Genomic DNA, 10,576 nt, shown 5'->3' with positions numbered 1-10,576 from the left:
GAACTGTATAAAAATTGATTTGACATTAATCTGCCAGATTTGATAGCATGTCTATTCTTTGCTGGAATTACTCAAAATGAACCATAACTATGTAGCTCTTACTATTTTCAGTTCCTTATTTATTATTGTTACTTGCTGAGTTGGTTGTACTAATACTACACCCTGCACTTCGTGTGCAGATTCAGATATTCTCGGATATAGTGGGAGTTGATCCTTTCTAGTGGTTGATTTTCAGGAGATTTTGAGGTAGCTGTCGTATTCCGCAGACCTTGTCTCTCCTTTTCTATCTCTTTATTTATTGTATTTGGTCTCAGACTATTATAGACTATATTTTCCAGACTTGTATTCATATTAGATGCTCATGTACTTAGTGACACCAAGTTTTGGGGAGTATTTGTATTGTATTTAAATATTATATTTTCAAACTTGAGAGAAATTGTGGTTTATTGAGATTTTCGACTTGCCTAGTATTATGATAGACGCCATCACGACGGATGAGATTTTGGGTCGTGACAGGTCCTCTCTGAGACGCCAACTACCAACGCCTTTGTATTTCTTCTGACCTTTGTGTTAGTGATCAACATTTTAATTGGCATGTTTGTTTTGAGGCATGTCAAATCGCCAGTTCTGAACTTGATCATATTTCCTGTCACATAAACTTTTTCAAGTGGTGCAGTTCCCAGATCCTGAAATATTCTTTGAAGAAGCATCTCAAGGGATTTAAGTATTCTATATTTTCTGAATTAAAAAATAAAAGCTATCAAGGCAACTAAGTAGAGCATAGTTATGTAATGATAACTTGATGATCTAGGATAAATAGAAGAAAACTGCCCATATTCCTCTCCTAAGAAAAATGTAAAAGAGACCACGGAAAAGGAAATTAGCAGAAATAAAAGGTAAATGAAAGAAATATAATTTAGGAGCGAGCCTTCTCTACAGATCTTCTGTTGCCAAGAAGGCTTCAGGGTTTCCAATTAGCTTATATGCTTTTAATTAGATAATAATCTTTTGTACATCTCATCATATTAATGAATAGAAAACTTAGGTTCTAGGATAATCTAACCTGATTATTAATTTTGTTGATGATCAAAAGGCCTAATAATTCCTATACAAAAGACTTTTCTTATTAGTCTTGCCCCAAAAGAATGACGAAATTCTATATTTGAAAACGATTTAATATTAACATCCCCATTTTACCCTTACTAACATGACTTACTGAGAATTCACTTAATATTTAAACTAATTTTATTAGGAAAGAAAAGTAGGAAGTGACATGTGAAACTCTTACCAACTTTCATTTAATTCTTAATAGTAAGAGTAAATTATACCTTATATTTAACTTATGTGGAAAGTCCTTTATTTCTTAAACTTCATGTTCAATCAAGCACCATCACATAAGATACGACGGAGGAAGTATATCTTATTTCATGCTGACTAGAAAAGAGAAATTTCTATTTAAACAAATTAAATTGGTAAACCAATGCAGAAGAAGAAAGGACAGATAAGTTATTATTATCCTCCGCGCAAATTAAAAGCTACTTCCTCCACCCCTATTTAAGTGGTAGTGTTTGACTGAGCACAGAGTTTAAGAAAGAAAGACTTTTAAATTTATGGTCTTAAACAAGTTTTAGACTTTTGTGTGGCTATAAATGATCTCATTAAGGATAAAATGAAAAGTTTAAATTTAAATTATTTCTAAAAAAGGAAGTACGGCATTCTTTTAGGGACAAACAAAAAGGAAAGTATAATATATAAAGTTGAACTGAGGGAGTACCTATTTTGGGTGAGCCAGAACATAAAAGGTAAAATAATCAATGAAACAACATTTACTTCTATGAGAGATTAGTAATATTCTTAAATTTGCAATTACTATTCCCGGATGCTAATAAGTTTTATATGATGACAAGAGCATCTTTGACATGCTTGCCCCTTCCCCCAGAAAGAAGATATTCTGGCTCCACAGCCTCATCAATCATCATATTTAAATAGGATGAAGCAAAGTAAAAAATCCAACGATTTGTATGGTAGTGTTTCATAGCAATGGTAAGTGGAAGCTTAAGGATATAGGGCTACCACCCTCTAAATAAAGATCTAGATACAGAGTCGAAGAAAAGGTAGGGTGTTTCGTTTTGGAAATAAACAACTCGGAAAGCTTGATCTGTGACGTCGCATAGCTCTTTAGGAAGGCAGTAAGAACAAGATTCCATAGAGAAGCACCATAAAAAACAAAAGCCAGATAGTTTCAGCAGAGTCAAAGTCAAATAAGAAGGGCTTTGAGCCCGGTACTACTTCTTCAAGCTATCACGTTCATCCAAGCCTATTGCTTCTGTAACAACAAAAAGAAATATGCTTTATATGTTGAGCATGATATTTGATTCCTAATCAGTAATTTAATGAAGTTCGTTCCCGAACAAAGATATATATTTCAAAAAAACAAACGAGATAAGTTCCAGGTAACAATTTTAAGAATTAGAGAAAACTCCTTCATTCAACAAAAGAGGCTTATAGGAAAATAATTTAGAAGCCTAATGAACTCTTTTGAAACAATTTATCTTAAATTTATTTCTCCTCTCATTGAACGAAAGAAGATTGCTAGGCTTTTACTATGGTTCGGTTATGCCTCGCATTATTACGTCGATGTTACGCTCCGCAGTAATTTATTACGATGATGTTACGCTACGTAGTAATTTATTACGATGATGTTACGCTCCGCAGTAATTTATTACGATGATGTTACGCTCCACAGTAATTTGTTACGACGATGTTACCCCCTGTAGTATTATACGTTGAACTTGTCGTAAGATAATTGACATGAGTTCAAGGACAAGATTATTTGGAGATTATAAGTATTATGCAATTTCAAACAAATGATGAGTAAATTCGTGAAGGTGAAAGGGTAAACGAATCAAAGAAAATGAGTTTTCTCGAAATTTTATAATTTGGGATAAAATATGGTGCGAGCTATAATACCCGTTATTTATGGACTAGTACCATACAAGGTACCACATGACTATGATAGTAAGATGTATGAGGTATGTTAAAAGTGAGTAGTATTTTAAGTAAGTTGAGATAATTGTTAATTATATGGATAATCGGGTAATTATTAATTTTAGTGGGAGATTAATAATTATTAAAGTGTTGGTGGTTAATTGGTTAAGAATGGGTAAACATCAACGTGGCAGCAAGCCACCCCAATATATATGACTCTTAAGCCATTATTGAGTAGGTGGCAAAACTAAAGATTAAGGATATGTGGTTAAGACACCACATAAAGTGAGTCCCACATCATAACACATCTCAAAAACTTAAGAGTCATTCAAAGTAACGTGAGTCTTCAAATTCAACTCACTTATAAGACTTCTCTAACTTGGTAACGTGAGTACTTTAGTATCTCCAACAAATTCAACATGATTTCATGGCAATTCAACAAGATCTCATGAGCATCTTCAAGAATTCAAACGTGAATTCTTAGTATCCTTGTAACGTGAGGCTTCTCTAAATTCACCAAAATGATTTGCTCATCTCTATTAATTTAAGAGATGAAGCTTCCCAAACTCATTCATAAAAGACTAGATATTAGCAACGTAATATTACTATCAAAATCATACGAGACTACATAATGTTATAGCAATGGGATTTTGCGGTTCTAAGGGAGTACGGTGCAATCTTTCTCAAGAATATCATACGGATTTTTTCCTACTCCGATCTTGCTGATTACATGTTATCGCAATTGACGTGTATTAGAGGGATTGTCAAGAGAAGCGGCTCAGGTATGTTAAGGCTATCCCTTCCTTCTTTTTATCATGATTCATACGACACAAACGAAACGAGCAAATGCACAACTTTCATAAATGACTATATTCGTAGAAATGCTAGAGATGCTTATATTCTTGATTTCCCATAAGTCTTATTATTCTTTCGTCTGTTCATGGATCTCAAAAAATACCTAAGTTGATAAAGTCTATTTCATGATATTAATCAGAGGCATAATGGTCTTTTGACATTTCAAGAGATTTTATTGACGTATTTCTCATGCATTGCATTCATTTATACATGTACATTGACCCATGACCAGACGGTATTATATACGCGTATATATGTGTGTGTGTGTATATATATATATATGTATATGGAATATGGGAAAAGGTTACATCGTTATATACGCACCACCACCTAATCAGCTAGTATACATTGATGATTTCCCCACAGTGGCTGAGATGATATGATGGGATGCCCTCAGAGGCTTGATGATGTTATGAACGCATATACCCATGCATGGTATGACATTTATACATATATGCATGACATTATAATATTAATGATTCACAGAGTTATTCAGACATACATGTCGACTCTTTTACTCCATGTTTTTCTCATGCCTATGGTTTACTGATTTTCATTCCATACATACTCGGTACATTATTTGTACTGACGTCCCTTTTACCTGAGGATACTGTGTTTTATGCCCGCAGGTTCGGATAGACAGGTCGAGAGTCCTCCAAGTAGGCTATCAGCTCAGCAGAAGATGTTGGTGCGCTCCATTTGCTCCGGAGTTGCTATTGGTCTGTATGATTAGGACATGTGTTGATTGGTATGGCGGGGCTTTGTCCCGACCTTTATGACATTTATGTATCCTTAGAGGCTTGTAGACATATGTCGTGTACGTGAATGATTGTACGGCCTTATCGGCCTATGTTCAGTGCAATTTTGGTCTTATAGGCCCTATGTCACATGTATAAGTTTTTATGTCAGATTGGGTCACCTTATATTGAGTATTCCCTTATGTTTATTCTGGTTATCCCATGATGGCCCGTTTGGCCCATTTTCCAATGTTACTACGATAAGAATGATATGTAATGTTGGTACTCGATTGAGTAAGGCACCGGGTACCCGTCACGGCCTATCGGTTTGGGTCGTGACAAAAGTGGTATCAGAACAGTTCTGTCCTAGGGAGTCTACAAGCCGTGTTTAGTAGAGTCTCGTTTGTGGGTGTGTTGTGCACCGCACTTATAAGCAGGAGGCTACAGGGCATTTAGGACTGTCACTCTTTCTTCTTACTCTAGATCGTGTGGTAAAGCTCAGTTGTAAGAACTCAATTTCCTAAACTCTATGTTATTCATAATACGACAATGCCTACATCCAGAAAGACGGTTGGTAAGAGATATAGTTGTGGATGAGTTGAGTCAGAGGAACTCGATGTTTCATGATGCTTATGATGTGTAAATGTGAAGTTTTCAGCAGAACATGTGTGTAAGCTTCTTGATAAGGAGCATTAAGTTAAGAATATCTACCCATATGGTGAAAAGCAATGAGAGATTCAGGAGGTAGATATAAGTTTCAACAAGTAAAAGAAGCAAGGTGAAAAAGGGTATGAGTGTCACGACCCAAAATCCAACTTGTCGTGATGGCACCTAACCCAACCCGTTAGGTAAGCCAATTACCAACTATCTGATTCTAATGAAATTAACGAGGCAATTAATTAAAAGAAAATATCTAAAACCAATACTTTTCTCCAAGACTGGTAGTACAAATCATGAGCTTCCAAGAATAGAGTATACAAAGTTAGTATGAAATAAATACATCATCTATTTAAGAAGTACATAAATAGAGTTTTATGAATCTAAGGCTACCATGAACAAGAGGCAGCTACAACCGGAACACAGATACATCTTCAAATCCAGCTTCCATCGAACACAGCAACAACGGCAGCCAACATCTGCACGCAAAGTGCATAAGTGTAATATCAGTACAACCGACCCCATGTACTGAGTAAGTAACAAACCTAACCTTAGGTTGAAAGCAGTGACGAGCTTTTACCAAGGTCGGGTCCAAAACCAATAGTCCATAATAATATCCAGAAAACAAATCTCATAACAATAGAATTGAGGCAGCACAATGAATAACTCAATAATAAAGTGCTCAGTTCGTTCACGGTTCCGGAAAAATAAATATTTTTCTTTTCAAATATAATAGTAAAACTCAATTATTTTAACTAAAATTACCAAATTATGAGTAAGTCTGAAAACTGTGATTTTCCCAAAATCCTTTCAATAATAAATGGGATATTTCATTTTTTTTTTCAAATAACCCGTATAAAACAATTGCATCACTATGCCCATCTGTCAACATGTGTGAGAAATTATGATAATCTGATACCGTACAGCATGAGAAAAATACATCTCTATGCATATATGTCATATGTGCATGTCAATGCAATGTATCTCAGAGATTGTACTCATGTACTCACACTCTCAGAGTACTCAATCTCACTATCTCACATTCTCTCTCACTATGCTCAGCACACTCAATCACTCAGCGCTATACAATACCTGCTGTGGCGTGGAGCCCGATCCCTATTTATAGTCGACTGCGCTCATTGGGGGTGTGTACAGACTCATGAGGGGCTCCTACAGCCCTAGCGCTATAACACGAACAACTCACGTGCTGCACGGATAACTCACATGCTATAATATCATATCTGGATCCGCACGGACAACTCACGTGTTGCATGGACAACTCACGTGCTATAATAATATCTGGATCCGCACAGACAACTCACGTGCTGCACGGCTAACTACGTGCAATAGTATAATATATGGATCCGTACAACTAACTCACGTGCTGAACGACCAACTCATGTGCAATAGTATAATATATATAAAGCCAACATGGCCTGCTGCGGCGTGTAATCTGATCCCAAAAATATCCTCATGATCAGGCCCTCGGCCTCCCTCAGTCATCAATCTCTCCAGTCTCTCTCTCATGGGCTCACAATGGCATGAGAACAACCCAAAATGATGATATGACGTATCAATAAATAATAACAGAGACTGAGATATGATATGTAATGACATGAATATGACTGAGTATAAATTTTTAATTTAAAATAAATAATTCACAATAATATGACCTCTATGGTCCCAATAATACTGGCACATAGCCTCAACATGATTTTTAATATGCTTTTCAGCTCAATTTCTTTAACTCATAAAACCGCATGGAAAATGCCAAGATCATTTAACTACAAAATTCCACAAAAATAATTATGTCACAATTTCTATAGTGTACGCCCACACGCCCGACACCTAGCATGTGCGTCACCTCCTAGCAATTCACGAAATACATATATTTAGGGTTCATACCCTAAACTCCAAGATTAGAAGAGTTACTTACTTCAACCCATGTAAATTCTTTATTCCGCTATGCCCTTGCCACGAGAATTGGTCGTCGAAAGCCTCGTATCTAGCGACAACTAATTTGATTCAATCAATAATAATTATTGTAATTAATTCCATAAGGAAATACTAATTTTTCCAATAAAATCCGAAATAAACTCAAAAATCGTCTGTGGGATTGGGCCCATGTCTCAGAACTTGACAAAAGTTCCAAAATATGAACAACCATCAAACCACGAGTCCAACCATAAATATTTCACCAAACTCCGACATCAACTCGACCCTTAAATCTTCAATTAAAGTCATTGAAGATTTTACCATTTTCAACCCAATATTTACCCATTTGAACTCAATAATCTTTCCATAAGCCTTATTGATATGTATAAATAATACTATTACACCCAAGAATCATACTCTTAATCACCCATCTTTACCCAAACTCGAAATTGAAGACTAGGGGTTAGAACCTTACCTCTTGGGTGAAGATCTTGTGATATTTCCTTGTTGGATTTCAAAGCTTGAATAAGATCTTGATGAACAAAGCACTTGAGCTTCTTCCTCTCTCTAGAACACTCTCCCTTCTCTCTAAAAATGTCAGATTTTTGCTCCAAAATGAGTCCCAAAGCCTATTTATCAAAATGGGGTCGGGTTATGAAAATAGAAAAATTAACCCTCCGAAAGCAGGTCTGCGGTCGCATAATGGACCGCAGAAGGGGTATGCGGGTCGCAAAATTGGTACCCAGAACTGGGCTCTTCTGATCCATTCTGCGACCAGTTTGCGGTCACAGAAGCAGTTTTGCGATCGCATAACTGTTTTGCGATCGCATAACTGTTTTGCGATCGCATAATTGGTCGCAAAATTGCATTTTTCCAGCCTTGGTAATTTGGTCTTAACTTCTTGTAGGAATGTCCAAATGACGAACGGTTTGAAGCGTCAGAAATTAGACTCAAAGATCTTTTATTTGATAGGTAATACACCATATAACACTTCGTATAATAAGATTTATACTCATTTGAAGTTAGGTCTTATGCGAACTCACTTAAAACTTTAGTCTTATGAAATTTCCAACTTCTAGATTCGATGCCGAAACCTATCGAATCAAGTCCGATTGACCTCAAATTTTGCACACAAATCATAAATGACATAATGAAGCTATTCCAATTTCCATAATCGGATTCCGACCTCGATATCAAAAAGTCAACCCTCGGGCCAAACTTCCCAAAAATTTAACTTTCGGCATTTTAAGCCCAATTCCACTACGGACCTCCAAATAATTTTTCGGACACGCTCTTAAGTCCAAAATCACCATACGGAGCTATTGGAATCATCAAAACTCCATTCCGGGGTCGTTTATACATAAGTCGATATCCGATCATTATTTTAACTTAAGTTTTCAATTATGAGACTAAGTGTCTCATTTCACTCCGAAATCTTTTTGGACCCAAACCAACTAACCCGATAAGTCATAAATCACCTGTAAGGTATAAATTGAGTAGTAAATGGGGGAACGGGGCTATAATACTCAAAATGACCGGCCGGGTTATTACATTTTCCCCCACTTAAACATACATTCTTCCTCGAACGTGCCATGAGTTATTTCCAAGCCACCACATCACTGTTCCATCTTACCACGCACGTACCCGGGATGATCCCACGCCATTCTATTCCGTGTAAATTGTATAGGCCTGACAACACAACATAATTAAAAATTATTACTTCAACCTTAGCCCATAAACCTTGGGATTCAATTTCCAATATTCAGAATTTCTTTTCAAGACCTGAATCTCGTATCAACATGCTGTATGAGTCTGAACAAGTTGTATTGAGCCATAACCATAACCCCAGATATAATCACTTAACATACTATACAACTCGCATGCTCGCAGCACCATTTTCTATCACATTAACTACTCCAAAGTAACCCGGTAATAGTATTAAACCCTATATGAAACAAAACCTCGTTCTAAAACTTTTGCACACTGCTGAAAATAAAAGAAACACGCAGAAATCTCAAGACCCCTTATCAGATCAACAAGTAATGGAGCTCTCTCGCTCCAACCAGAACCATAATCACTTCCTAAGCCGAATTTTAATATTATCTTCCCGAATATACCGTTTCAAACCTGATAGTACTCATTCTAGGTCCAATGACCTTATATTATTAAATACAACTATCCCACAGACATGCCACATCAATATAGCTCCAGCCACCATTGCACAATCCGTGTACCCAAATATGGGAGATGTCTCAAGGAAGAGAACCATATTGCAAGTTCAATAAGCACCACCACAACCACAATGTTACAGCCAACTCCTCAAATTTCGTGAAGAGGATAACCGTAGGCGCATGTGCACAATTGTAGAGGAAGGAAATTAATGAATCAGATAAATTATCATAGAAATATAATTCCTACACACGACACAGACAACTCACATGCCAATAATATGAATCACCCGGCATGGTCATAGGCTTCCAGTCCCAGTATATCATACATGAGCAATTAAACAAGTGCACTTGTATATGATAATGAAATAAGATTCTCATGCTCCTGGACTGGTAGAAATAACACGCCATAGTGTAAGCACGTGCAAAGTCTGCTATCACACTTCAAATCAGAAATAATGCAGAATCAGTAACTATCCCATTTATTTAGGGAATCATCTTCTTTATAACCTCAAGTATAGCCCACATAGTTCTCAACAAAAGTATGAATACGGGAAACGTTATGACTTTACGCTTAACAGTCAACTTTAGGCATATAATAGCGCCTAAGCATTTTTTCGAGTATGAATACTTGCTCTAAAGACCGCAAATGGGCTCAAACCTCACATATATATGCACTCATAGCGCATAGCTATCACAAATAATTAACGCAACTAGTGCCTCCACCGAGTTTTAAATAAAATAGTCACCTCAAATAGGTCGCAACCCCGAAACAATATATTTTTGAAAACTCCCAGTCTCCAAATTCATCGAACACATAAATCACCGTAACTGATCCCAACTTCAGCACTAAAATGACTAACACATCTTCCATTCACGATAATCCCATTAGGAATACTTTCATAATTCTTCTGTGCCACATAGCAATAATTTGAATATCAACAGTCTATCAACCAGGTGAGTACTGCAATACCGATGAACATCCGTAAGTCAAAACATAACGTGCATTCTGAAATGCGCACCCTTCTCAGGAATTACCAAGCAGTTATAACACTCATCGAAATATTTGAAACTGACCATGCTGTCTAACATTCGTTACCTTCTCTTCAAGACTGAATTTTCACCTTGTACATGTAAATCCTAATCCCGCACAACACATCACATCTATTATGCCATCATGTGAAAAGCACAAGAATCTTATTATCAACTTTGAGTCGCCAACAATTTACATACCCT

General features: G+C 36.4%; 1 long non-coding RNA gene across 1 annotated transcript; it reads left to right on the top strand.

Annotated features, from left to right (window-relative positions):
* Positions 1 to 3,321: 3,321 nt before the first annotated feature.
* LOC138900562 (uncharacterized) lies at positions 3,322 to 4,789 on the top strand. The gene is made up of 2 exons (XR_011411658.1): positions 3,322 to 4,278; positions 4,473 to 4,789. It is a non-coding gene; the product is annotated as an uncharacterized lncRNA (long non-coding RNA).
* Positions 4,790 to 10,576: the final 5,787 nt, after the last annotated feature.

This window comes from Nicotiana tomentosiformis, chromosome 10 (assembly GCF_000390325.3).
Source record: "Nicotiana tomentosiformis chromosome 10, ASM39032v3, whole genome shotgun sequence".
Taxonomy (NCBI): domain Eukaryota; kingdom Viridiplantae; phylum Streptophyta; class Magnoliopsida; order Solanales; family Solanaceae; genus Nicotiana; species Nicotiana tomentosiformis.
Note: the sequence above shows the minus strand (reverse complement) of the source record. Positions and strands in the feature narration are given on the sequence as shown.